The sequence below is a fragment of the Typopeltis vanoorti genome, chromosome 9, assembly GCF_054136105.1.
Source record: "Typopeltis vanoorti isolate ZY-2024b chromosome 9, IOZ_Tvanoo_1.0, whole genome shotgun sequence".
Taxonomy (NCBI): Eukaryota; Metazoa; Arthropoda; class Arachnida; order Uropygi; family Thelyphonidae; genus Typopeltis; species Typopeltis vanoorti.
Genome location: NC_143557.1, coordinates 130,158,507 through 130,181,514, shown reverse-complemented (window position 1 = coordinate 130,181,514; position 23,008 = coordinate 130,158,507). Strand labels below are relative to the sequence as shown.

The window sequence follows — 23,008 nt, the reverse complement described above, 5'->3', positions numbered from 1 at the left end:
CATAAGTTCAACATTCTTCCTAAAGAGCAGTTTGGGATCCGTCAATGTCAATTCCATAGAACCACACAACAGATACATAGACTAGTCGAATACGTATCAATTGGCATCAATGCACTGGGGCTATTTTCTTTGACATAGCCTGTGCATTTGATAAATTTTGGCATTTCGGATTACTGCATAAACTGATCTCAACTGGAGTATCATTGGAAATGGTTCACCTAATTAAATCATACCTTTTTGACAGGCACATGCAAATCAATATCAACAGTGCAGTTTCGGAACAGAAATATATCTTGGCTGGAGTCCCACAAGGATCCTTACTAGCATCGATTCTCTTTTCCATATACAGTACATGTGTGATATCCCGCAAAATCTATTGACATCTATTATAGCCTTTATGCTGATGATACAGCAATATTAGCCAGATCTCTGCAGCCACATCTTGCAATCAAAAATCTACAAGAAAACCTACTACTGATTGAAAAATGGTTTTCCCAAATGGAGAATGCAGTTAAGTTCCCAGAAAAGCGTAGCCATGCTATTCTCCAGAAGACCGGTGCTTCCTAAAGGAGGACATCTTCCTATTTAAAACAAAAATCCAAATTCAAATACCTTTGTGTACTACTGGACAGAAGGCTAACTTTCAACTGCCATATCAAGCCTCTCTGTGTACAGGCATCAAAAGTCATTGCTCAACTCTATCCTCTAATCAACAGGAACAATAAACCGAACACCAAAATCAAAGTACTTATCTTACTTATCTACAAACTTAACTACTTATCTACAAACTGACGGTTCGTCCTATACTCACTTCCGCTTCTCCGGCTTGCAGCTATACCGCTGATACTAATATTCTCAAATTACAACGTGTGCAAAATAAATGTCTACGAACGATCCTAGACGCTCCATGGTTCATAAGAAATGTGCAACTCCATCGGGACACAGATGTCCCCTATATTTACACTTTCGTGTAAACTATAGCAACAAAGTTCTTTTCAAAAGCATCTGTATACTCCAACAAATTGGTTCAACTAGCTACAAATTACGAAGCAACTTCAAAACATGAAAGACCAAAAGCCATCTTAAACTACAATTCTGATGTTTAATATACAAGCCCGCTCAGGGCGAGCAATTGACTCATAAAATTTTCCACTCACTGTTTACCTATCAGATAGCGGGAATATGAAAAGCATTTTGCTTAACCCTTTATGTCAGAAATGTTAATAGGTAAAAATTTCACTGGCTAACATCAAGGAGACAAATGATCACGCTAAGTTCACAGTTAAATGAAAAAGAAGTTTCTGTTAGTAATTATTTCAATAAGTACTTTCCTAAAGCATAGATAGATAATTAATCCTTGCCCGATATGCCTCTGATGCGCTAGACTAAACTATTACGTTGATTAATAAAATAATTAAATTTGCCTTATGTAATCTTTTACGTTTATTACGGTACAATCAGGGACTTGTTCAGTGAAAATTCTGTTTTTGTAGTGCTTATTCTTTCAGTTGTGAATGTGCTGCAGTGTTGCATTACTAAATACAAAACAGTCAGGTTTTCTGGATATATGTGTAATATTTATGTAATATAAATATTTATATTAATATGAAATATTAATATAAATATGTAATGCAATAATACTAAGAGAGATTCATAAATTTTCGAAAGGATTATAAAATAACATTTTTCTAGCCAGAGTCAGGAATAACTTAACATACAGGAGGACGGATAAAACTAATCTAACATAAGGACTGTTTCCATTCAAGAATGTTATCACAAGACTCACGTGATCACTTGATTGTTTCCGGTTCACCTCTTGGTTTGCTGTATGCTGTTCTCTTATAGATGTACCCATTTGGTTTGTGTAAGTGGTCAGCTTGATCAGTGGAAAGTGACTTTCTTTCCAATCTACGTTTCAATCCCACGGTGACATAAATGCCGTGATTTGGGAGATGAATTTCGTCGCACGGTGGGAGAGTGTGAGACCACCAGCGCTACTTACTCGATGTGTCAAGTAACCGAAAATGTTCCAATGAAGAGTCTCTACAGTGGGATGGGATTGCCGTTATAATAATCTAAACGCTTGCATTCATTCGTTGATAGGATTTTCATAAAAATACACCAAAATAACCTTAATAATCCCTGCCGTTTTCGCCAAAAAAAAAAAAAAAACAGGAGTAGGAACTACTTTACAACATCCTGCATATTCAAAAGATTCAGTTTCTTGTTTGCTTTTATTCCATTCATCTATCTACACAAGAGAAAATCGCTTTATATCGAGATTGATTACAGCCACTCTCCACTCTTTGAACTCACTGACTCTAAGACGAGGTGGAAAGAGAGTTCGGTGCTTTTGTTTAATCTTTAATTAAGCTTTGCATATCACTAGGATTTGATTACAACAACACTGCAGCTGATGAGATGCAATTTGTTTTTCCTCACAGATTAATTCAGCAAGAATTCCAACCATCAATCCAAAAATCCAATGCAATATAATTAATGGTATAGTATACTTCTTTGGAACTAAAGCATCAGTGAATTTATCTGTTTATAAGAATGGGATCCTTTATAATACTCTGTAATTAAATCATTCCTGAAAGGTGTAATTTTGTATTATTGTTTGTAGAAATAATTTGAATAACAGAAATAGGCATTTCCATTGAGTACGTTCGACGTACTGAACAAACCCATGTCAATTATCTCTCTATGTAAAGTAATAGAGGTTTAGATTTACGATTCATCCTATAATAAGAAGGCCATTTTTCTTGATGAGACTAGTTTAACTGCAAAATATATTATTTATTGTAAATTGGTTATTATGCTATGTTATTTTATTTTACAATATATACACTTATTATTATTATTGATATTAACCTGAAGCACATTCAGTTTCAGTTACAGTTTTATACTTCTGAGGGTATTAACAAAATTAACCCGCTTTTTAACATGATTTTTTTCTTTACTGATAACCTTTGTTAACTGGGTCTGCTATCTGAGTATTATAAGGAGGAGGAGGTGGAGGAAGATATTGCCCTCCAGGATACAGAGGATTCGCTACTCCATAGTCTGAAGAAGTCGTAGGATACTGTGAACACACAGGAGATGTAAGAGGAGCTTGTGGCCAAGTAATATTGGTGGTGTGCATTACTGGTGCCGGCTGAGATATTGGGGCAGTGCTCAGGATGATACCTTGGGTTCGCTGACGACGACAGCAACGGATTAATATAAAAATTAATACTGCGACGAAAACAATGCATCCTAAGACAATTCCTATAATAGATCCCGCAGTGAACTCGAAAACAACACCTATAAAAGAAAAGAAAAAAAAAATCATTACGAGTATAGCTAATGTTCTACAGCTACACACACACACACACACACACACACACACACACACACACACACGCGCGCATATTTTATATATACACAATTTACTAGCTGCCCACTAAAAAAGTCTTAAGTATATCACGCTCATTAAATCAAATGCATAAATAAGCATTTTTTTTATAAAAAAAATTGAACAAATACTTACTGTACTGACACCATATCCCATAATGATTTCTTGTGCAGATGCAGATACCGGAGTAACATGTCCCTCCATTCATGCAAGAAGGAGAGCAGTAATCAGCTGAAATAAAAATGAATAATATAAATAGATCACATACAGATGTGTTGATGTGCTGAGAGTATGTGAAGTATTGATGGTAAAAATCATACTTGCAAGTTAGAATGTAAAATATTAAAAGGCATATGTCCCTATTGCGCACGCACACATACACACACACACGCGCGCGCGCGCGCACTGAATGACTAAAATAAAACAAACTGTTACAACATTTAAAAAACAGATTTGTTTGAACTACCAGAGTCTCTCATTCTATAAAAACTTTACGGAAGTCAACAAAAAAAGACTATGCACGTCTCTTTACCTGTCACCTATTTCCTGTTGAATTGGACATTTAGTCCAATTTACAAGAGACGCATCTAAGCCTACGAGAAAATTAAATATATTATGATTGTTATCCTGTATGTATTATGACATACAGGATAAGTTTTTTAACGGCAATGCAAATCAATGCATTTGTTAAGTGTGGTAGCGCTGATTTTAATAGAAAGATTGTATGGAACAATCAGCATTTTTACATATGTTTCATTTTCACAACATCCAATACGCAGAGTTACTTAACATTGACCACAAATATTACTTAAAATAAAGGTGTAGATTTATCAACTAAAGTGTCATCCCAGTGTCATTCATATCGTCCTTGACTGGCGTCGTAACTCTGTCCATAGATGCTTTGTAAAGTTTAGAAATAGATCACTTAGGTGGTGTGACTTTTGTCCTCATATCATGTTCACAAATTCCTTGTCGTATCGTCGGCTACGTTTAGCTGTTGGTATTCACCTTGGTGGGTTCTCTGAATCTGACTCTACGTCAATTGTTCTGATACAAAATCTCAACATGCGGTTTGGAACTTATTTTTCCAGCAGTCTAATGACTTCTGGAAAATGGGTGTCTTTCTAGCAGTCATTAGACTCAGACATTTCCTGATTCAATGAATGTGTTTCCAAGGACTCAACAGTTTTAACGTTTACTTTCATGAAGAAATCTATCAGAACTCGAACATTGCTTGAGATGATATTTGGAATTGTAGGTCCTTACATAGAAACACAAGGTATAATTTTAAGAACGTAACGGTCTAGCCTTGACTTCCAGGGCTGGGCATCGTCTGAACTCCTAATTGAGAGAGAGAGAGAGAGAGAGGGAGGTCCATTCTTTGATAACACTTTACTGGAAATCAGTTAACATGACATCCCTCTACAGCTAACTAAAGATCCTTTTTTTTGTTCATACCTTCCTGTTACCAAAAGACATATACAGGATGATCAAAGTTATAGTATTCCAGTTTAAGGCCTTGTAAAGAGCCATCCAGTCATCCAAATGCTGCGAAACTTCGTAGGGATGCAAAGTGCGTCATGCAGAAACCACATTTGAGAAACAAAAATGAAGTTCGAAAATTAAATACCAGGAGGCACTGTATGGCGTACGGAATGAAGATGTAATAATTATTTTTTGTGTGTAAGAAGGGGAAAAGCGTCACAAGCATAAATAACACATTTTTTTATTCACTTTCATTAAGCATTCATGGGCTGTTCAATGTTCAGTGTTCTGCCTTTCCCGATATGCCACAAATTGCATTCTATGCAGAGTGTGTGGAACGGCTGAACGCAGCTGGTCAGGACTGATGTTGCGTACATTCTGCGTTGTGCTGTTTTTCAGCTCTGGCGAGTTACCAGGATGTTCCCGATAAACCCTGTCTTCCATAAATCCCCAGAGCGAGAAGTCACAGAGGATCAGATCAGGTGATGGCAGTGGAAAACGCATGGCTGATCACTTTGGCTTCGGTGAAATGTTCTCGAAGAACCTTCTGTACGGATCGACTGATGTGTGAAGGGGTCCCATCATGCCTGATAATGACGGAAACCATTCACAGGCGCTGCTTTATCACAACAGAATTGTTGATAATATCCTGACCCCTCTCGGCAGTAACTGAGCAGGTCACAAATTCCATTCGCAGCAACAGCATTGCAATTGTTTTGTAGTTCAACTTCACCAGCCTAGCACGTTGGGGCAAAGTTAGTGCCATCACTGTGGAAGATATTATCAACTGGAATGAATGGAAAAATCCCGTGTCCGTCTTTTTAAGCCCTCCTGACATCTGCCGAGTTGTGTCCTATACAAATTCCAGAATATACGAAATTCCAGGAGGTGTTTACAACGCCTCCTGGTGGTGAATTTTGCAACTACTTATTTATTCTCAGATTATTATTTATTCTCTTAATATTTCATTTCCTGTGTAAATATGCAATGAAACTATTTTTATAATACCCTCTGCTGTACATGGTTTAGAGGAGACGTGATTAGTTCTGTTTTTATTTAAAATAAATTTATTATTAGTAACGAAAATTTGTTATATGTAACTCTTCGTCGATTTCGTTTTCCTTCTGAGAATAGAATGAGCAATTTTACTTCTTTCTGTAGATATGCGAAAGTGAATTCATCCAAAAAAAATGGATGTGTACTTACCAAGTGTCTGTACACTGAAGAAAATGACAGAAAGAAGAAACCTGAACATTGTTAGATGTATGGATGTTTGATTAAGCATCTTGAGCCTCCTGGTGATCTCTGAAGAAGAACTAGAAAAAAATTAAAAAGAAATGTAATCACACCGTCAAACAACTGAACCTTTATATCATAACATTTAACTTTTTGGAACATTAAGTAATATTTCGTTTCTGCAAAGTCAAATCAAATGGTCTCATTTATTAGGATTTACTTAATAGACTTCTGTTTATACAATTGACCTTCTCAGTTAGCGAGTAAAAATCAATACTAGATTGTATTAGGAACATCGCGTAGTGGCCATTATCTGCTGTGTTATGGTGCAAAAATCTCTCCTTTTTCCTGTCTAGATATGCACTAATTTCTGAAGAATGGAACCCAATATATTTTTTTATTTTATTTTTACTCGTAAATCAAAATAGAAACGTTTAGCGTATTAATGAATGTTGAATATAAGCTGATTAATGATCGTGTATTTTCAGGTTTTGATCAATACTGAAACATTTCCTGTGAAAGATTACAATATTTTACACGTTTCTAAAAATGATATCGCTGTTAATGTAGTCAGATTTATTTTGTTGTTCAGAACTTAATTTTACTCGTTGATTAAAGGTGAGTTTTGTTCTTCCTTTGTAAAAACGTTATGGTTAGTTGACGTTGTCAGGTATGAATTAAAATAAAATATTCTTAATGAGTATTTTCATCATTTAATGTATTTAATATTACATTATTCCCCATTAATATTCAATGAGAAATATGTTCAGTGGAACTGTTACCACTTGATATATTCATTGGAAAGTACATATTGCAATATTATAATTCTAATAGAGAAAATATATATTTGATTTGCTATCGTTTTGAGCTACTGGAGAGTTTTATTGTTTGAGATTAGTAAACTCGTGAAAGACAGAAACGAATTTTTCAGTCGAAGAAGGAGTAAAGATAAAACCATTCTGTAGTGTGATCCATCTGAAGACATAGCCACAATAAAATAAAATTTGTTAAGTGAAAACATGCAATGATCAGAAAGTATCCCTGTTTATGACCGTGTGGAGCGCCGCTCAATGATTAAAATTCTACGAAACTTCGCAGGAATACATGGTATGTCATGCGAAAGAGATATCTAAGAAAAATAAAGGTTGTTCCAAAATCTACCTCCAGGAGGCGTTATGTGATGTACTAAATGTAGATGTAGTAATTTTTCTGTGTGTACAAGAAGGAGAAAAGCCACACAAGCATAAATAACACCTTTTTATTCACTTCCATTATGCAACCACAGGCCATACTGTTCAACGTGCTGCCCTTCCCGGTATGCTACAAACTGCATCCTTTGCACACCTTGTTCAATGCAGAGCACATTTCGTCGGGACTGATGTTGCCCACATGCTGCGTTATGCTGTCTTTCAGCGCTGGACAGTTATCAGGATGATCCCGATAAACCCTGTTTTTAAGAAAACCTCAGTTCCAGAAGTCACAGGGGATCAGATCAGATGAATGAGGCGGCCATGAAATGGTAAATGCACGGATGATCACTTCGGCTTCGGTGAAATGTTCTCGAAGAACCTCCTCTATGGATCAATCGATGTGTGCAGGAGCCCCATCTTACACGAAAATGACTGAATCCATGCACACGCGCTGCCTGTAGGTGGCACAAAAAAACTGTTTATAATATCGCGTTACCAGTTAGTCACTGAGCAGGACCCGACTGGGGAATGTCATCAAAAACGAATGGCCCAATGTTAAACTAAGCTGTATACCATAACTGGGGGTGATCGCAAAGGAATTTGTTGAACTGCATGTTGGTTTTGTGTGGCCCATACTCAGGGCCGGTTTTAGACTCCTGCGTGCTAGAGATAACTGGCCGCCCTTGAGGGTAAGGCAACACTTTTTTTTTTTCAAACATGTACAGCAGTGAATAGAACATATGCAAGAATGGTGATAGCCACGTTGACAGAAAATATTTGTACAGAACATCACCATTCTTGTGCACATGTTCTATTCACTGCTGTACATGTTCGAAAAAAAAAAGTGTTGCCTTACCCTAAATGCAGATCACGAATAAATTTACCACATAAACCAGAATATTACTATTAGGATGTTTTTATGGCCGTATAATGAAGCCTAATTGACAAAGGAAAATTCATGAAATATTTTATATACTGTAGGCTATTTAATTTAATTTTATAAAAATATAAAAAGTACAATGCATGTATAAATTATATCAACCAGATGCAAAATGTACAACTTCCCAAACAGATGCAATCATTACATCAGAACATTCTACTTTTTGTTTTTTTATTTGCCAATTCATCAATAACATTTGATAATTCTAATTTCCAGACAAATCTTTTTCTATTGCGAGCAATCCTAAATCACTAAACCTGTCTTGGGTCATTGGTGTTCTTAAATATGTTTTTATAAGTTTGAGTTTCGAAAATCTCCTTTCACCTGATGCTACACTAACGGGTAATGTGAGGAAAATTCTCAAAGCTAAAAATAGATTTGGAAATGATGACATCAAGTTATTTTTTGCAATATACAGGGTGTTCGGGATAAATTTGACATATTTATAATTAATTATATTTTTCCGTAAGTTACATGTATTAACACACACTTCTCTTCATTTAAAAGTTTGGACCCTTCTTCATTCATATACAAGATGTCAGAAAGGATGGATAGCTGGAACCCACCTGAATCATGGAAGAGAATAACTTGTATCATGATGATTCGTGCCCGCCATCAAAATAAGGATATTACGACTGCTGCCCAATGCTCCCTGAATACAGTAAAAACAATCAGGCATGAACTAGAGACTTGCAATGGTGACTACGAGAATGTAGCAAGAAGAAAGATCCCTAGCAGACGATCTGATTGCGTTCGTACAGCAGAGTTCCTCGCAAATCTGCAGGAACAGGTGTTGAAGAACCCTGGCATTGGAATTCGGGCTTTGTTCGTGGAGTTGCTAACTGTAGTCAAGCCCTGGATAACAAGGGTAGCCAATGGTAGGCCGTATGTATGGCAGCAGGATTCGGCCCCTTGCCACACCTCTGGGAAAAGTCAAAAATGGTTGTCTGAAAATTTCTACGACTTCACCAGTCCAAATGTTTGGCCTCCAAACTCCCCAGACCTTAACCCCATGGATTATTTTGTATGGGGCGCAGTTGAAAAAGACACCAATCGCACTTCCAGTAATACAAAAGCCCAGTTAATGGATAAAATTAAAACAGTTTTTGCGGCCCTTCCCAGGGAGACTGTAGCATCAGCTTGTTCGAGGTTCCGAAGCAGAATTGAAGCTGTGATCGATGCTAATGGTGGTTATTTTGAGTAAATCTTGTTGATAGTATTGTAATTAACTCTGCCTGTAATGTTTTTTTGTCAAATCATTAAATTTAATAGATACAAAGAAGATTTTCTTTTTCCTTACGAAACTGTCAAATTTATCCCGAACACCCTGTATGTCAAATGTTTTAATGGGTCAGTTTCTATAATGCCACTTCCACCACTAAAAGTTCTGTACGTTATCAGCTCATTGAAGAGCTCAAAACCATCAATAACTTTAATATATTCACCATCTTTATTAATTTGAAGGAAAACATCTAAATCAACACAAAACAAGATTTTTTAATTTTTTCTTCGGTCATTTCTCTGAATTCACAAAGAAATTTAAATACATTATTACATTCATTCAGAATTTTAAATCTTTCCTTAATGGAATTTAATGCAGTATCAATAATTACTAGATAGAATTATATTCTGAACAAATCTTTTGAATTTTTTATTTCTTCATCAAGTTCATCTGGACTTTCATAATCTAAGTGGCGAACGTTAGTTCTGTACCTTACAACTGGAAATTCGGATACTACGTTTACTTCTTTAGCTGAAACGTCTGTGTCTTTAATAAGTATTAAATGCTTCATCGCATCTAGCTCCCTTAAACATTTAACGAGCTCACCCAAAACATTAAGAGATTAATTTATATTAGAAACCCAAAGAAGATATTTCGAAGTTAGCACCGATATAAGTTTTAACAGTGTTACGTTCCTATTTCATCACCAGTATTTTAAACTTAACTATAGGCTATATCGAATTTATTCCATCGGCCGCACTAGATATTTGGCTGCCTGCGTGTACGCACGTCCTGCCCACCTATTAGAACCGGCCCTGCCCATACTCATCGATTGTTGGTATTCACAGCTCCGTTCAGGTGAAACTTAGCTTCATTCTCACAAAATCAACCACTGTCACGCAGCGACCAGCTGCACTCGTGCAAGGAATGTTGAAGCGAATGTCAGTGGACTTTCAAAGTCCTTCAGCCGCAACTTCTGTGTCAGGGTCATCTTGAATGTGCTGAAATATAGAATGTTTCCAGACGGTTCTGTGAAGTACATCCATGGTTGATACATCACGTGCACTATAGGAATCAACGCTGTTATTCATGGCCTGCTCCACAACTTTATTCACGTGTTGTGAACTGATTGGTTAGCGCCCTCTGCTAGGTCATCTCCCAATGATCCCATTTCCCAACCCAAAACGACTAATCATTCGTCACAGAACACACGGTGATAGTGGACCTCGTCCATCTTTGTTTAGGCGACGAAATTAGTGGAGCAGCAACACTATTGCAACTGTGTAGGTAGTAGAGATTTACGAGCAAAGCAGGTTGGAGCAAGGTTTGTGCCATCACTGTGGATGGTAATATCAACTGGAATCAAACGAAAATCCCGTGTCCATCTTTTTAAACTCTCCTGACACCTGCCAATTTGTGTGATATACAAATTCCAGCAATTAAAGTTTACAACGCTTGCTAGTGGTGAATTTTAGAACTACTTTTTTGTTCTCGGATATTGCTTTCACATGACACACATTATAGTCCTGTAAACGTGGGCAGCATTTGGATCACTGGAGGATTTGGATCACAGCATTTGGATCAATGCCTTAAACAGGGATATTTTAATTTTGATCACCCGGTGCTTCTAACAACAAGTGTACCTTTAGACTGCCGAAATTTTCCTCACACTGGTGTAACTAGTTAATTTTCGCTTAGAATCTGGTATCAGCACTCTTATCTTCCCCATATTCTCCTGGTAACTGTTTATTAAGACGCACAATTAACTGGAGAATGAGAGTTATTAAATATTTCGGTTAATCGAGCTTCATAACCACTTGAGTGGCACCAGGAAATCTCGTAAATTGTTGATAGAATAAATGACACATAAATGAATGATGGGCTAAACGTTACGAATTTTGTACGATTTCATCTTAGAATTTGAGTGCTTTTGTCCATTCTGCAAATGTCGTTAGTGGTTTAAGAGTTTTTAAAATAGAAGGCATAACTAGCTTGCAAAGGATATAATTACAGTAGGAATCTGATACTAAAGTCACAGCTTTTGTGACTATAATAGCCTGAAATCTTTGGCTGTCTTGCTTTCTGTTGACTATTTGTCTTATTTCTTTTTGATGTCAAGTGTTGATCAGATTAACATCTTGTTTCTCTGACTAATTGCGCCATCCATTTAAATAATGGCCAGAACATTCATTTTACAATCTTATCCTTGCCTATTCTATTCAAATGACGATGCTATCTTAGATTAGCTCTGCTCACCCATTCCTTAATGCTAATAATATGAAGTTCTTTCCTAACAGAAACTCATAAATAAATAAATAATCTAAAATGGGAAATTCATTGAACATTTAAAAGTAGCATGTAATGCCACTCTTGAAAGGTTAAAACTGCATGCAATACAGTAAAAAAATAGGCTTATATCTCTACAATCCACATTTTCTAAGGTCCTTGAGATTTCCATTAAAAATCGCTGTCTGAACACTATATCTGAACAACTGTCTGAACATTCTATCGTTTTATTCCCACAATCAGTAAGGTTTTACATCCAACATTTTTAAAGAAGTTTATTTTCATGCAATTAATACAAAGCTGGATAAAGTGCGATATGATAATAATATAGATTAATAATACAAAATTAAAAAAAAATTGTCAGTATAGAATTGCTGAGATGCTTATGCTGCTCTTCGATAAATTCTTCATTCATCACATACTAGGTGGAGATTATTACAATAACTTGCTGTCCCCGAGTAATAGTGACCTCAAGTTATTACAATAACTTGAGGTCACTATTATTGACACTTTACCTATACTGCAATTTAATATACGTCAGGAACAAAGTTATTATTTATTTATTTTTATAATTTTTTCATATAGAAACTTCCGGAAAATACAGACTACCATACAGAATGGTGGGGTATTTGGCATTAGCTGAAGTTCCTCTGTATGAGTGACATCCGGTACTTTTTAAACAAGATCTACTTCAACGATAAATATCCATCGGCCATCGGCCATCGACTTCTTTAAAATTATGTATCGTTTTTTTTTTATTATTTTTACTTAAAAAATATTTTTTTTTATTCATAAACGCGTCATCACGTCAGATCTAGGTTAGATTTCTTTAATAAGCTAGCTAACAACAAAGCTTTTATGCTATTGTTTAAAATAAAAAAAAATCTATATCTTGTATTAGTTTTAACTGGAAACAAATATAATGCTACGGAATAATTGGTGTTTTTTTTTCTTTATCAACATATGTCTATCTCTTTTAAGTAGAGCGTAATTTGCTGTATGTCTAATACCAAACTTTACTGGTAAAAATTAAACGACTAATTTCATTAATCGTTTAATTTTTATTTCTTTTTCTTTGCTTTATTCTTAGATGTTGTATCAATATTTCCCTGTTTTTTGGTGCTAGTGTATAGATAAAAATAGCTATACACTATTATTATTATTATTATTATTATTATTATTATTATTATTATTATTATTATTATTATTATTATTATTATTATTATTATTATTATTATTAACCAACTGGTGTCATCCTCAGATAAGCTTACATTTAAGCTTCGAGGATGAAAGGGAAAAAAATTAATTATCATCCAAGATGTATCATATGTAACCAAATGCATGTAATGTACGTATCACAAGAAAACCAATGTATGTATTCTATGTAAACCAATGTACGTAATGTAAATAACACATGTAAACAAATGTAAGTAATGTATCATATGTAAACAAATGAATGTAATGTATATAATAATTGTAACAAATGTATGTAATCTATATAATAACTGTAACAAATGTATGCAATGTAAAAAAAAAAATATTTTAAAAGTAAATCATGAGTTTACACCGTATGTTTGTGAAAAAAGGACGCATAATATTCAGATTGCATATGTGTAAATATACTGTTGAATAAGCACACCTTTTCAAACTTGAAAAAAAATACTGTTGAATAAGCACACCTTTTCAAACTTGAAAAAAAAATAGTAAACCACAACATGTAATATTATACAACTTCTGTAACTCTGAACAATATAATTTAAATTATTATTATGATTGTTATATAAAAAAAAAAACTGTTATCATCATTACTATTTAAATCTCATTATATGTAGCACAAAGTGCTGAACCTTGTAAAATAATATACTGAATAGATGATCATTGTAATATTTGAAAGAACAATAAAAAAAATAAATAAAAAATTATTATTATTATTATTATTATTAACAACACATCAAATAACAAGACCACAGTCAACAAACTACATAACATATAAGTACAACGGCAAAGCCACCCGAAACATATGTAAATATTTGAAAGAACAATAAAAAAAATAAATAAAAAATTATTATTATTATTATTATTATTAACAACACATCAAATAACAAGACCACAGTCAACAAACTACATAACATATAAGTACAACGGCAAAGCCACCCGAAACTTCTACGTACCTGACATGATAAACAAACTGCCGTTCGACAACAGAAACCTAGGAACATACAGAGAGCTGAAACAGGCACTATATAAATATTATAGCGAGAATGAAAATTAGAGCAATTCCTGTTTCTCTCTCCCCCACCACACATGCACACACACACACACACATAAACCTATGACAACCCCCCCTGTCAAAAACTATCACTACAAGAACACAAAGAAACAAACACACCCTATCTAAATCCAACCCTATTTGCACAAAAAAAAAGAAAAAAAGGAAAAAAAAAGTTAAATTGTAAAAGCAGTCGAAGTCTTCCAAGCACGTACCAACAAACAGTAAAATCAACACCTGCCTTGTTGTGACCAGCATAGGAACACAACCATGAAACCACCACCCTCTGTCATCTATTATCTTCCTCAGATAAGCTCTGCTAAGCTTCGAGGAAGAAAATTACTAACTTGCAAGTATCTGTTATACACACTTATAATGCGTTATAAATAGTGTATATATATAATTACTACAGCAACTATGTATGCAATTCATCTGAGACATAAAAAAAATAATAATAAATAAATAAATAAATAAAATAAATAAATTATTATTATTATTATTATTATTATTATTATTATTATTATTATTATTATTATTATTATTATTATTATTATTATTATTATTATGTATATTCTAAATTCAAAAATTCTGTATAATCCTTATTGTAAATATTATTATTGTATGAAATTTATACTGAGACATAATAAAATGTTTAAAAAATATTATTATTATTATTATTATTAAAACAATAATAGACGAAGAAATAGTCAATCACGAAATAAGAAAAACAAACTGGGAACACCTGACATCAGATTCAGCAGATATCTTATACAACAACATTAAACTCACACTGGAGGAAATATATAAGAAAGCTACAAAGAAAACCCAAATTCGTTCAAAAACAACACAAAATCCTTGAATAACACAAAACTTAATCCTAGAAATACACAGAGAGGACGATTTATGGAAAGAATTAAAGCGATATCCAAATAACACAGCTTTAAAAACTGAATATAAGATAACAAGGAACCGCCTTACAACACAAATAATGCAAAAAGAAACTACTACAAAGACAAACTAACCTCTGCACAAAACAACATGAAACAAACCTGGCATCTGATCAATGAGATGATAGATTTTATTCCCAACACCTCCGCCTCCGAAACCATAAAACACAGCTTCACGAAAGACGCAAAACCTATCCAACAACTAGCAAATGAATTTAACCAATACTTTGCAGACTCCATCCAAGAACTACACAAAAATATTCACCCAATCACAAAACGAGACCCTCCACTTGGACCACAATCAAAACAGGCATTATGGTTCCCAACCATAAAAGAAGCAGAACTTCTCTTTGCAATAAATCAAATCAAACCAAACAAAGGCCCAGGAATAGATGGTATCAGACCTAAAGATATAAAGCAACATGCAGCTAGTTTAAGTCCTATCCTACTAAAACTAATAAATAAAATATTTAAAACAGGACAGATACCAAGTATGCTAAAGACAGCCATAATCACACCCATATACAAACATGGAAAAAGAAATTTAAGCAGCAATTACAGACCCATAGCAACATTACCAATTATCAATCAAATTATGGAGTGGATCATACTGAAGAAACTCACAGCATACACTGAGATCTTTCATATTATCCCCAAAACACAATATGGTTTTCAGAAAAATAAGGGAACAACATTTCTCTTGGAAGACTTTACAGACGTAATTAATACCGCCTTAGGCAAAAACAAAATTGCCATGGTAGTCTTTATTGATCTAACTAAAGCATTCGATACACTTACACATCAAACCTTGTTAGAAAAGTTGAGGCATGTAAGAATAGACGGGCCTCTTCACAGGTGGTTTACAAACTACCTCCAAAATAGAAAGCATATCACACGTATCGGGTCAAACCGAAGCAGAGAGCTTCCAGTAACCTGTGGAGTACCACAGGGAGCTGTATTCTCCCGAACTCTATTCAACATTTACACGTACGATATTAATCAGCTACCACTCCAAGGTAAGATATTCCAATACGCAGACGATACAGCAATAATATCCATCCATAATAACGCAAGCATATCCTAAACAAATATGCAACATGACATAAATGTGATCATAGACTGGCAACCGAAAATCTCCATATACCTAAACTCAGAAAAGACAAAATTAATGATATTCAGAAATCCACTGACTCGACCAGTTGATAACAAATATATAACCATCCAACATCCACTTTCCAACATACAAAACACACAGAACAGCAAAACCACTACAATCACTCAGGTTGAAACAATACGATACCTTGGAGTTTACTTCGATGCAGATATGAACTGGAATAGCCACATAAACCATCTACACAACAAACGCCGAACAATAAGTGGCAAACTCTACAGGTTAAAATACATAGTTCCCATACGCCTAAAAACACTAATATACAAAGCATTATGCCAAAATATACTAAGATACACTATAACAACGTATACTTTCTGCGCACCCTACAAATTAAATAGATTAATTTCGCTACAGTACAAAATGACAAAACTGATCTTTTGGGAACAAAGAGAAAATCACGACCTTATAAACATTGCAATGTCAGAACACAATATACTGACAGCAAAACATTTATGTCACTATACAGCCATGCTAAAACATTATTTCCATGCCAACTACAGGACAGTTAGAAATACATACCGTATAACAACACCTCAGACTACTGATTATATCACATATAAATACAATAATCACTACGTAAAGGCCACGCGAAACTTCTACATCCCAGACATGATAAACAAGTTACCTTTTGAATACAGAAACCTTACAAACTACAATAGCCTGAAAAGAGCTCTAAGGACATACTACGAAGAAGAAAGACGCACCCAAAATACCATACAAACCTAATGAAACACAATATATTCACTCAGGCTTCCAGTTCTGCGACGCATGAATACATTCCAAGTTATTGTGTGTGCATGCGTGCGTGCGTGTGTGTATGTGTGAGTGCGCGCGCGCGCGCGAATTTCTCAATCACAGGTTTCGCAGCTTCCCAACACAGCAAAAAAAAAAAAAAAAGCAATTCATAATAACCAACTGGTGTCAACCTCAGATAAGCTTACATATAAGCTTCGAGGATGAAAGCAAAGAAATTAGTTCTCATCCAAGATGTATCACATGTAACCAAATGCATGTAATGTACGTATCCCATGAAAACCAATGTATGTAATGTAAGTAACACATGTAAACAAATGTAAGTAATGTATCATATGTAATCAAATGTATGTAATGTATATAATAACTGTAACAAATATATGCAATGTAATAAAAAAAATTCTTTTAAATGTAAATCATGAGTTTACACTGTATGCTTGTGAGAATTAGGAAATATAATATTTAGATTGCATATGTGTAAATACTGTTGTATAATCACACCTTTTCAAACTTGAAAAAAAAAATAGTAAACTACAACATGTAATATAATACTTCTTATGTAACTCTGAACAATATAATTGTAAATTATTATTATGATTGTTGTTAAAAAAAAAACTATTATCAGCATTACTATTTAAATCTCATTATGTGTAGCACAAAGTGCTGAACCTTGTAAAATAATATACTGAATAGATGCTCATTGTACATATGTAAATATTTGAAAGCACAATAAAAAAAATAAAATATAAAAAAAGTATTATTATTATTATTATTATTATTATTATTATTATTATTAACAGAGACCTCCAAGGCGTCAGAGACTCAACTCATCGAGGGAGGCCACATACTTCACACACACACCAGCTATCATACGTATCCTTGAATTCATGCTTACACTCACAACATCCAATGGCAATCCATTCCAATCACGCACTACCTTCTGAGAGAAACATCTGACCCTCCTCTCTTCTTGGCGGCCTTCATTCTCAGATTCCAAGGATGCTCTCTCATTCTTTCCCCAGCCTCCATAAATTGAAAAATTCCATCAATTGAAATCATGTATGACCCTTTCAGAAGTTTGTCAGTTTCAATCATATCACCCCTCTTTCTCTTGTTTGCTAGTGTCTGCAGCCTACACATTCTCAGTCTGTCTTCATAATCATTATTCCACAATCTGCTGATATCAAACTCTTCTTTTTACTCTCTCCAGTATATCAAAATCATAATGGAAACCAGGAGACCAGACCTGCGCACAATGCTCCAAGTGAGGTCTTATCAAGGTCTTGTAAAGAGGCAAAATAACATCCTTATCTTTACATGTGAACGTTCGTTTCAGTATTGCAATTATCTTTGGAGTTGTATTTGCAACCTTTGCCAGATGGCCCTAAACTTCAACTTCCTATCTATTAAAACTTTAAGATTCCTAGCCTCATCAGTTTCTTCTAGCCTAATCCCACCCATATAATACGACATTGGATATTTAATAATATTGAAGTGAATGACTTTACATTTACTCACATTGAACTGACACCCATTTTCCCATGCCCACAATTCCAGCCCATTCAAATCATTTGGCAAGTATTTCATATCAGCAGCATTCCTCATTACCCTACCTATCTTTGCATCATCAGCAAATAGCTGTATGTCGCTTGTGAAATCCTTCCCAATATCATTAACGTACAGATTGAATAACAGTGGACCAAACACTGATCCTTGTGGTACATCACTAGTCACCTTAAACCTTCAAGACTCAGATCACCCCGTATACCACTTTTTGATATACGTTAGTTAGCCATCCTCTTATCCATGCTAATATTGTATAACACAAACCCATTTTCTGCAATTTATGCAATCTACCATGCTGCATTCTGTCAAAATCCTTAGGAAAATCCAAAAGTATCATGGTGTATCCATTCCCCTTGCCTAGTTCAATGGTAACATTGTCATAGAATGTGAGCAAGTTACTAAAACATGACCTTCCCTTAGTAAACCCATGTTGTTCATTGCAAAGTAGAGATTCACTGTCAACCTATTTCTGAATGCGAGCCCTAACGAATTTTACCAAAATCTTCACTACCACTCCTGAGATACTAATTGGTCGATAGTTGGATACATCGGTGTTTGCACCACCCTTGTGCAACGGATTTACCATATATTCCTTCCATTCATGCGGAATGTTCCCTGTTCTGAGACTCATATTAAACATCCTGGTCAAAGGAATGGCCAGTTCAGCTGAACACTCTTTTAGCACACGTGCTGATATTCCATCAGTCCCTATTGCTGAATTCTTATTCAGTTTGTGCAACAGTTCTAATTCCTCGTCCTCACACACCTGCGTTTCTTTATCCAGTGAAGAGTTAATAGTGAGCTCAATATCGAATACACCAGTTTGATAGCTTTTAACAAAATGGGCACTCATTAACTGAACAACCTCTTCTGCATCTGTAACCCTCACGCCATCTGGATTTATAAGAGTTAGTCTTTCATATTCATTCTTTCTTTCACTTTCGGCATATCGGTAGAATTCTTGTGGATTGTCCTTAGCACGCAGAGCCAGTTTCTTTTCATACTGAGACGTTGTTTTCCGTACAACAGTTGTGACTATTCTAGCCTTCATAAAACGTTCGTAACGGACGTCATCCTTATGCAAACGGTATTCCTTCCACATCGTCCTTTTCTTACAAATGTCTTGCTTAATAAGATTACACATCCATTTGACTCCTACTCTATTTATTCTTCGAACTCTTGGGACACATTCTGATATGGCATCATTTAAGTATTATTCAAATACTTCCCATGCACTATTATGATAGTAAATAAATAAATAATAAAAAATATAAAAAATAATAAATAGCAAAAAAGCGACATAGATCACACATTCAAACAACTAACCCAAGATTTAAAGAGAATACTTTATGACTGCCATTCTAGATAAGGATAATCTGATTAACTGAAATCTCCGATACGATGTTGGAGATAAATATACTTCAACAGAAGTAGATGGTAAAAAAAAAAAATGGAACGCGTTACATATATTCTTAGGGATATTTTTCCAGTCTAGTGTTAATGATTGTTTTCGAACAGTAAGGCCGATACCTGACTGCACTGTTAAACCTATAAAGTAATTATTCTTAAGAGACACATTTCTTAAGTGTTATCAGTTTCTTGTTGTGCTATTTTAAGTTATATAAAGTTGTCAAATCCTATATCAATAGGATGCTGCCCCTCCAAGGTTGTAAGAACCACTTCTAATATTTGTGGAATATCCATGCAAAGATGTTTTCTATTATTTTTAAATTGAATTATTTCAAGACTATTTATGAAGTAGCAAAACGAAGTGGATTGCTGTCATCCATCTCATTATCAAAGAAGGTAAGATACCGATTTTTGTATACGTAGGCTGTTCAATAAGTAATAAGACTATATTTATACAGAAAACAGATTACCTTTAATCGTCATCATTTACAGTGTCTTTTTCGAAGTAACTACCGTGAGACGCGATGCATTTGTCCCAAAATTGCGTCCACTCTTTAAACACATGTGAGAGTCCGTTATTTGAGAGTTCTTTCAAAACCGCCTCCGCAGATTTTACACATGCTTTCTTGCGTTCGAAATGGCAGCCTATTAGTGGTTTCTTGAGCTGAGGAAACAGCCAGAAATCGCACGGTGCGAGATCAGGACTGTATGGAGGGTGGGGTAGGATATCTGTGTTGTTCTTCTGCAAAATGTCCACTACACAACCAGCAATATGTGGCCTTGCATTATCGTGGTGCAATAAGAAGCCATTCTTCAGCAATGGACGCTTCCTTTTGACGTGCTTGATGATAATTGCTGCTGCTGTGTTGATCGTTGTCTCTGTGATGGACGTTGAACGTCTTCCCTCACGTTCAAGATCTTCTGCATTTTGCATTCCTTCCTTAAAAGTTTTATGCCAGCGAAAAACACTTGCCCTCGACGTTGTTTCATCGTGGAAAGCTTCGCGTATCATGTTAAAAGTGTCCGATGCCGATTTTTGCAAACGCACACAAAATTTAATCGCATAACGCTGTTCCAAGGACGCTTCCATTTCGAAGACTGGTCGCACCTCGCAGGCTCGCCAATGAGCACTTGCGTTTAGTCACGTGACACTCTGGAACATCAGCCCGTATACACCATCTATTAACCTCTTTTGTTAATACATACAGCAACGTTTCTTTATTCCACAGAAAGTAATATTGTGATGGGTGGTTTCGCCACTGTAAAATTAGTCTTATTGCTTATTGAACAGCCCACGTAGATTACTCAAGAAATGTTGAATCGAAAAAAATCCTCTTTATGCAGACACAGTGTATATTTTTATAGTTTTGTTTTGTAATGAAATGGACATTTCCTTTCCTGCTATTAAAAAAAGTCTTTCAAGTAGATCTTGAATCAGCATCATTTATTACATAGAATCTCATTCTCAGATTCAAAAATAGTATGGAGACCCTAATTTATGAAAATGATTTCGAAAAGGATTACTTTAATTTCTCCATTTTTTTTTAATCCGTAAATAATAATAGGACAAAATATACACTTGCAATACTTAAATTTGAAAATATGTAGTACGCTTAACTGCAGTCAAAAAGGACATTTGCACCAAACATTTATGTTTATAGGAATTTATAGTTAATTTTAAAAAAGAAAATAACATCCTTGTTTATTGTATTTATAATATCTATATAATATCTATAGTTAATTCGCAAACTTTGTACTCATTCATTTCTTTATTTTTTGCATACAAAATTAAAAGTGGTGTATCTCCGTATTCTAATTAACTTACACGAATCTCATTGTAAATGATCTTATAATGTATTATTCTCAAAAATCGTCGTTTTCGGCTATTCGGATTATTATTTACATTTCAAACAAAAAATAAAATCCTTCATTGTCATTACTTTCTTTTAAACCAAAATTCAAATATCATAAAACAATTTCAGCACGTGCGTTTTATTAAATAACGTCATTATAAATGCTAGGATTAACATTATATAAATAGCAATTTCAACGTAACATCGCTTTTATGCTGAAACTATTGAATACGATTAAAATTGAATAATTGTTATTTTACATTTAAAGCATCATCAATTTTTTTTAATAAAAGTTCTACTTACATTAACTTCTAAATGTAGACAACGCTAATAAATACAGAGAGAGAAGTGAACTTCCTACTAAATGTGTTAACTACGCCCCATTCACTAACCGATCAACGTGCAAGACTACAGATACAAGCTGCAGTACCCGGAAAGGAAGTGATTGCAAAATGATAGAAACACATTCTGTAATCACCTATCTTGTTTTATCTCAGGTGAACAGCCGACGCGTCTGAGGAATTCACAAACAATTTACGTCACATTTAATACTGAAACAGATAGATGAACGCAATTAACGGATGCCACCAAACACAGATGATATGCGAATATCTTCCAGGATTTTTTCTGCCTTTCTGGTGAAAGAAAGAGACGGTATGGAGTGAGCTCTTCTTAGTATAATGAAAGGTAATTTTGATGGTTCAGAAAGGAGCAGAGGAGAAAAAGAATCGTGCTAGGAGGTCGCTTTTATTTCTGAGTAATGTCACCATGGGATGCACAGGTTGTGAAAAAACGGGATTTGAAACTGCGATTTTTTACGGAAATGTTTTACAGATTTTTTACGTCATGTTCTCTAATCGCTTACGCAGTTGATTAGAGAACATGATGGCATGAGTAACCTTTGAGTAGGAGGAAATTACTTCCGCACTTGGCCAATTCAAATTGAAATTTAGTTTATCGATAGTTCTTTAGTTATTAAGCGTTACATAGTAAACTGAAATAATGCCTGAGTGAACTTTCATTATGCTTCTATACTCTTGAACATCAGGATCTACGCGTTCTAACAAATGCTAAATGCTATATTCAAACAACAATATAATTAATTGACAATTGACAATTGACATTTATGTCTTTAGGGGTGAAGCAAGATGCTTTTCATATTCCCTGCTATCTGTTGTGGGTACAGTGAAGGTAAAATTTACGAGCCAGAATGCTCGCCCTGATTGGGCATGGAGATTATGCATTACTAAAGGAGGCCAATATAGCTTTTGGTCTTCTATATT

The 23,008-nt window shown here is 34.7% G+C and overlaps 1 long non-coding RNA gene across 1 annotated transcript; it reads right to left on the bottom strand.

The window, feature by feature from the left end:
• Nucleotides 1-3,529: 3,529 nt before the first annotated feature.
• LOC150103545 (uncharacterized) lies at nucleotides 3,530-22,159 on the bottom strand. The gene is made up of 3 exons (XR_016548810.1): nucleotides 22,029-22,159; nucleotides 6,089-6,198; nucleotides 3,530-3,628 (listed from the first exon to the last, which is right to left on the bottom strand). It is a non-coding gene; the product is annotated as an uncharacterized LOC150103545 (long non-coding RNA).
• Nucleotides 22,160-23,008: the final 849 nt, after the last annotated feature.